Consider the following 7580-nt stretch of genomic DNA (forward strand, 5'->3'; position numbering starts at 1 on the left):
CTGCATATGTGCACTCACGCCATGCACACTGCATACATGCACACACAAGCTCACTATACATGCACACACGAGCTCACTGTATGCACACGAGCTCACTGCATACATGCATTCATGCTGTACATGCACACACTGCATATATGCACATGCACTCACTGTATGCATGCACACATGCCATACACACACACTGCATGCATGTGCCATCACTGCACACACGGGTACACGTGCATGTACACACATCTGCACAGTACGGGCACGTACTCCCTGCACAAAGGCACACACTGTACACATGCCATACATACACACACACACACACACACACACACACACACACACACGTGCATACTTCAGTGCCCTCTAGTCACTGATGGGGACAGGACGTCCCTGTGTCCCAGGCGGGTTGGGAGTTGAGGCAGCTACAGAAGACGGGGAGGAAAGGTGGACTCCAGGCGGGACCTCCCTGACACCTCCTAAGCCTGCAGCTCCCCCCATCCCACTGCCTGTGGGGGCTCTCCTGCAAATGGGGCGCCACAGGGTTGGGGGGAGTCAAAAGTCAGCCGGGCGGCCACCAGGATCCCACAGCCCCTTCCTGTCAGGGGCCTCAGGGGCAGCACGCCCCACTTCCCCCCAGCCTTCGCCCCACTTCCCCACTTCTGCCCTACCCTTTGACCCCGACCCTGGGATCGTCTGTCTAGGAAGGTCTGCATTCTCTACCTTAAATGGAAACGGCATTAACGATTCCTTTCTGAGGCTCCTGGCCGCCTCCTCGTGCCAAGCATCTCATCCGTGTTTGTTTTAGACTTCACTCCGTGACGTTCACTGCTCTCTGGTCCTTGGGAACGGCTCTCATTTTCTCGGATGGCGCCAGGGCTGTGCGTTGCCTGGCTGTCCCTGGGTGGTGTTTTGGGGGCTGAAGTACATCTGGCTTGTGCGTTTCTCTCAGAAGTGTGCTAAACGGCCACACAACAGATGGTCCGAGGTCCAGGGTGAGGGGGTCATTCCCCTACAGGAGCCCAGAGCTCCTGGGGAGCCCCCTGAAATCGCAGAAGCCCAGCACCACCCCGTGACTAAAACATCTGCGTGTACCCTGGGAGGCGGTAAATCACAGAACAGCCGAATCCTGCCCCAGTCCCGAGGCTGAACCCACGAGGGCCCTGTTCGGGGGACCCGTCACCAGCATCGTGTCTCCGAGACCCAGCGAGGCATGGCCCAGACCCCACCCCAGAGGAGGTTCCCATGGACACAGCTCCCTTGACAGAGCAGAGGGCACCCCAGACTTGGCCAGGTCAGGGCCTGCCAGGCACGGGTCAGCATGGCTGCACCACAGCAGTTGGGGAGGGCGGCGTCAGGGACACATCCCAGGCCGATCTGGCTTCTGTGTCCCCTAGCCCCTCTAGCTTCTGGCCCCTCTAGCTCCTGGGGCTTCAAAATGGGGTCCGCCTGGGCAGCCTCAGAAGCAGGCTCGAGGGAGAGGCCCCACAGGTGGCGGCCAACAGCGATGGGGGCGCATGGGGAGGGGCTGGGGCGGGAGGACAGAGGGTGGGGCGGGAAGGGCCTGGCCCAGCGGGGGGTCCGGGCAGTGATGCGGCTGGCAGAGCAGCGGGTCATAGGAAGGAGCCTGTCCCCAGGACAGCGACCCAGGGTCTGCCTGTCACAGCAGAGGCAGAAAGAACAGAGACCAGGGGCCCAGGGGAGTGGAAGCGCTCTGGGGGCAGCGACCCCGAGGCAGGTCGCGTCCACGTGTGAATGCTGCGATTTTATGGGATGGGCGCGTGTGCCCTTATGGACAGAGGTTTCAATGGGAAACCGGAACTGGGTCAAGTCCAGTCCTCTGCGTCCCACAGAAATTCCGCCTTCCAGAACCTTCCAGATGGAAGGGGCGGGTCCCTGCCTAGTAGTGTGGCTGCCTCCAGCCGGGACAGGTGACTCTAGGGCAGCCAGTCTCCCTCAGGCACCGGCCGGTGCCCCCCACCCCCGGCAGCGGCGCCTGTGTCAATCTCGGACCGAGAGGGCACGAGGAGGCGCGGGGGCCCCGCCCTGCCAGTCACCCTCCTCTCCACCGCAGGTTGACCATCTGGACCCACCGTGTCCGCTTCCTGGAAGAGCGGGCCCTGCCCCACTGGGCAGCCTTCACCATCTGGAACGCCGGCAAGCAGGGGCGCCGGCTCTACCGCAGCCTGACGGCCGCCAACCAACGCAAGGTGGGAACCGGATCCCCCTGCTCCGCCCCCGGACCCTGCCCACCCTGATCCCCGACCCCGCCAGAGCTGCCCTTCTGTGCCTGTCCCCAGGTGGTGGCATTCTGTGACGTGGACGAGAACAAAATCAGGAAAGGCTTCTACTGCCACGAGGACTCCCAGGTGTGCGGGGCCGCGCGGCGTCACCCTCGGGGTCACCCGCCTCCTCCCGGCCTCCGGGCAACCCAGCGCCCCTCCCTTGAGGAGAACCCCACTCTCCCTCGTGGGTCTGGGACTTGGGTAGCCCACCCTGGTCAGTTCTGCAGTTGGCTGTCACGGGGCCGGGCGGGGTGGTGGGGACCATGGGTCCTGCCCTGACGGAGCCCCAGGCCCGTGGGGGCAGACTCAGTGGCTGTGCACACCCCAAGGGCATCTCTCCTGGGATGGCAGGACTGATGGCCACTCTTACTCTAAGGAAAGGCCCAAGCCCCGCATCCCCATCCTGCACTTCCGAGCCGCCCGGCCACCCTTCATCATCTGCGTGAAGCTGGTGAGTGTGGGGCCCTAGGAAGCGGGTGGCGGGGTGGGGGGTAGGCTGCAGGTTTCGGGTTCTGCCACATGGACACCCACCCTGCCATGCAGTGACTGTGTGGTCTGGGACGACACCCCAGCCACGCCATGGTGGGTGTGGGGACAGGTGCTGCAGCTGTCCACAATGGCACCACAGGCCGGGCCAGGGACAGCGGCCGATGCCCTGGGCAGCTGGAGGGTGGCCTGCACAGGCCTGGGGGGATGGATGCCTGTCTCTTTCTGTCTTCCCTGTGAAGCCAACATGTTACAAACTTGCAAACCACAGGCCCGCTGATGCCAGGTCTGAGAGGCCAAGGCCAGGCCCTTCAGCTCCTGTGGACGGAGGCGGCCACACCAGGGGTGTCCTAAGGCGGCCACACCAGGGGTGTCCTAAGGCCCCGAGCGTGAACGAGCCTCACCTGGGGTGGGCACGTGACGGGCACCTTGGGCTCCAAATGCAGCCTTTTCCCCCAAATGTGGGGAGTCCAGGCTGGCTGCGGGGAGGGCTGGGGGGAGTGGGTTTGTTTTTTATTGATGTTCTGGGATACATGTGCTGAATATGAATGTGCAGGTTCGTTACATAGTCACACGTGTGTCACGGTGGTCTGCTGCACCTGTCCATCTGTCATCTAGGTTTTAAGCCTGCACACATTAGGTATTTGTTCTAATGCTCTCCCTTCCCTTGTCCCCCACCCCACAACAGACGCTGGTATGTGATGCTCCCCTCCCTGTGTCCATGTGTTCTCATTGTTCAGCTCCCACTTTGAGTGAGAACACGCGGCATTTGGTTTTCTGTTCCTGTGTTAGTTTCCTATACATCCATGTTCCTGCAAAGGACATGAACACATTCTTTTTTATGGCTGCATAGTATTCCATGGTGTCTATGTGCCACATTTTTTTATCCAGTTTATCACTGATGGGCATTTGGGTTGGTTCCAAGTCTTTGCTATTGTGAACAGTGCTGCAGTAAACGTACGTGTGCGTGTGTCTTTACCGAGTAATTTACAATCCTTTGGGTGTATACCCAGTAATGGAACTGCTGGGTCAAACAGCATTTCTGGTTCTAGATCCTTGAGGAATTGCCACACTGTCTTCCACAATGAACTAATTTACACTCCAACCAAGAGTATAAAAGCGCTCCTATTTCTCCACATCATGCCAGCATCTGTTGTTTCCTGACTTTTTAATGATCGCTGTTCTAAGTGGCGCGAGATGGTATCTCCCTGTGGTTTTGATTTGCACGTCTCTAATGACCAGTGATGATGAGCTTTTAGAAATATGTTTGTTGGCCTCATAAATGTCTTGAGAAGTGTGTTCCTATCCTTTGCCCACTTTTGGATGGGGTTTTTTTCTTGTAAATTTAGGTTCCTTGTAGATTCTAGATATTAGACCTTTGTCAGATGGAGATTGCAGAAATCTTCTCTCCTCCGTAGGCTGCCTGTTCACTCTGATGGTGCTTTCTTTTGCTGTGCAGACTCTCTTTAATTAGGTCCCATCTGTCAGTTTTGGTTTTTGTTGCCATTGCTTTTGGTAGTTCACTCATGAAGTCTTTGCCAGTGCCTATGTCCCAAATGGTACTGCCTAGGTTTTCCCTTAGAGTATTTATGGTTTTAGGTTTAAGTCTTTAATCCATCTTGAGTTAATTTTTGTGTAAGGTGTAAGGAAGGGGTCCAGTTTGTTTTCTGCACATGGCTAGCCAGTTTTCCCAGCACCATTTATTAAATCAGATGGTTGTAGATGTGTGGTGTTATCTTTGAGGCATCCGTTTTGTTCCATTGGTTTATGTATCTGTTTAGGTACCAGTTCCATACTGTTTTGGTTACTGTAGCCCTATAGTATAGTTTAAGTCAGGTAGTTTGATGCCTTCAGCTTTGTTCCTTTTGCTTAGGATTGTCTTGGCTATATAGGCTCCTTTTTGGTTCCCTATGAAATTTAAGGTTTTTTCTAGTTCTGTGAAGAAAGTCAGTAGTAGCTTGATGGGAAGAGTACTGAATCTATAAATTACTTTATGGCCATAAATTACTTTATTGATTCTTCCTACCCACGAGCATGTAAATTTTTTCCATTTGTGTCCTCTCTTATTTATTTCCTTGAGAAGTGGTTTGTAGTTCTCCTTGTAAGTTGTACTTCTAAATATTTTATTTTCATTGTAGCAATTGTGAATGGGAGTTTGCCCATGATTTGGCTGTCAGTTATTGGTATATAGGAATGCTTGTGATTTTTGCACATTAATATTGTATTCTGAGACTTTGCTGAAGTTGCTTATCAGCTTAAGGAGTTTTTGGGCTTCAGATGACGGGGTTTTCTGAATATACAATCATGTCGTCTGCACAACAGAGACAATTTGACTTCCTCTTTTCCTATCTGAATACCCTTTATTTCTTTCTCTTGCCTGCTTGCCCTGCGCGAGAACTTCCAATCCTATGTTGAATAGGAGTGGTGACAGAGGGCATCCTTGTCTTGTGCTAGTTTTCAAAGGGAATGCTTCCGGCTTTTGCTCATTCAGTATGATATATCGGCTATGGGTTTGTCACAAATAGCTCTTAACATTTTATGTTACATCAATACCTAGTTTATTGGGAGTTTTCAGCACAAAGGAGTATTGAATTTTATTGAAGGCCTTTTCTGCATCTATTGAGGGAATCAGGTGGGTTTTGTCTTTGGTTCTGTTAATGTGATGTATTACATTTACTGATTTGCAAATGTTGAACCAGCCTTGCATCCCAGGGATGAAGCTGACTTGATCATGGTGGATAAGCTTTTTGATGTGCTGCTGGATTCGATTTCCTAGTATTTTATTGAGAATTTTTGCATCAACGTTCATCAGGGATATTGGCCTGAAATTTTCTTTTCCTGTGTCTCTGCCAGGTTCTGGAATCAGGATGATGCTGGCCTCATAAAATGCGTTAGGGAGGCGTCCCTCCTTTTCTATCGTTTGGAATAGTTTCAGAAGAAGTTGTATCAGCTCCTCTTTTTACCTCTGGTAGAATTCCACTGTGAATCCGTCTGGTCCTGGGCTTTTTTTTGGTTGGTAGGCTATTAATTACTGCCTCAATTTCAGAACTTGTTATTGATCTTTTCAGGGATTCAACTTCTTCCTGGTTTAGTCTTTGGAGGGTGTGTATACCCAGGAGTTTATCCATTCCATCTAGATTTTCTAGTTTGCATAGAGGCATTTCTAGTATTCTCTGATGGTAGTTTCTATTTCTGTGGGATCAGTGGTGATATCCCCTTTATCATTTTTTATGGTGTCTGCTTGATTCTTCTTTTGTTAGTCTGGCTAGCAGTCTGTTTTGTTAATATTTTCAAAACACCAGCTCCTGGATTCATTGATTTTTTCAAGGTTTTTTTGTGTCTCTATCTCCTTCAATTCTGCTCTGATCTTAGTTATTTCTTGTCTTCTGCTAGCTTTTGAATTTACTTGTCCTTGCTTCTCTAGCTCTTTCAGCTGTGATGTCGATTTTAGATCTTCCCTGCTGTCTGATGTGGGCACTTAGTGCTATAAATTTTCCTCTTGACACTGCTTTAGCTATCCTGGTATGTTTTCTCTCTATTCTCGCTGGTTTTGAAGAACTTTGTTATTTCTGCCTTAATTTCATTATTTACCCAGAAGTCATTCAGGAGCAGGTTGTTCAGTTTCCATGTAGTTGTGCGGTTTTGAGGTTCTGTTTTGAGACAGTCTTGCTCTGTCCCCAGGCTGGAGTGCAGTGGCGTGACCTTGGCTCACTGCAACCTCCACCTCCCGGGTTCAAGTGATTCTCCTGCCTCAGCCTCCTGAGTAGCTGGGACTGCAGGTGTGCACCAGTATGCCCAGCTAATTTTTGTAATTTTAATAGAGATGGGGTTTCACCATGTTGGCCAGGATGGCGTTGATATCTTGACCTCGTGATCTGCCTGCCTCGGCCTCTCAAAGTTCTGGGATTACAGACGTGAGCCACCGTGCCTGGCCTTGAGTGAGTTTCTTAATCCTGAGTTCTACTTCGATTGCACTGTGGTCTGAGAGACCGTTATAATTTCTGTTCGTTTGCATTTGCTGAGCAGTGTTTTACTCCCAATTACGTGGTCAATCTCGGCATAAGTGCAGTGTGGTGCCGAGAAGAATGTATATTCTGTTGGTTTGGGGTGGAGAGGTCTATGGATGTCTGTTAGGTCCACTCGGTCCAGCGCTGAGTTCAAGTCTTGAATATCCTTGTTAATTTTCTCACTGATCTAATATTGACAGTGGGGTTTTAAAAGTTTCCCATTATTATTGTGTGGGAGTCTAAGTCTCTTTGTAGATCTCTAAGAACTTGTTTTATTAATCTCCTGTCTTGGCTGCATGTATATTTAGGATAGTTAGCTCTTGTTGCATTGATCCCTTTACCATTATGTAATGCTTTTGTCTTTATCTTTGTTGGTTTAAAGTCTGTTTATCAGAAACTGGGATTGCAACCCCTGCTTTTTTTTTGCTTTCCATATCGTTGGTAAATAACCGAGTGGGTGATAGAGTGAGTCAAGCCCCGAGCAGTACTGTTGAGGGGTTGCAGGGGACACACAGACACGGATGCCGGGATGGTGGGAACACCACACCAGGGTGGGTCATGGTTCCCACCCCACAGAAGCTGTGAGGTCAGTGTGTGTTGGACTGCACTGCCCGGCCACAGTGACTTGTCATACACAATGAATGCACGTCCAGGCAGCAGAAGGTGAGTCAGAACAGAACACGGCCTCACAGGCACAGCTTTTTGGCAACGACCGACGCATCTCATTTTACTGCCCTTCACTACGCGCTTTACGAGTAAAGGCATGTGGCCTCCCCACCGGGGCAGGAGTTACAGGCGTGAGGCCTCCCCACCA

Source organism: Sapajus apella, unplaced genomic scaffold (assembly GCF_009761245.1).
Source record: "Sapajus apella isolate SASKATOON/1434 unplaced genomic scaffold, GSC_monkey_1.0 scaffold48, whole genome shotgun sequence".
Taxonomy (NCBI): Eukaryota; Metazoa; Chordata; class Mammalia; order Primates; family Cebidae; genus Sapajus; species Sapajus apella.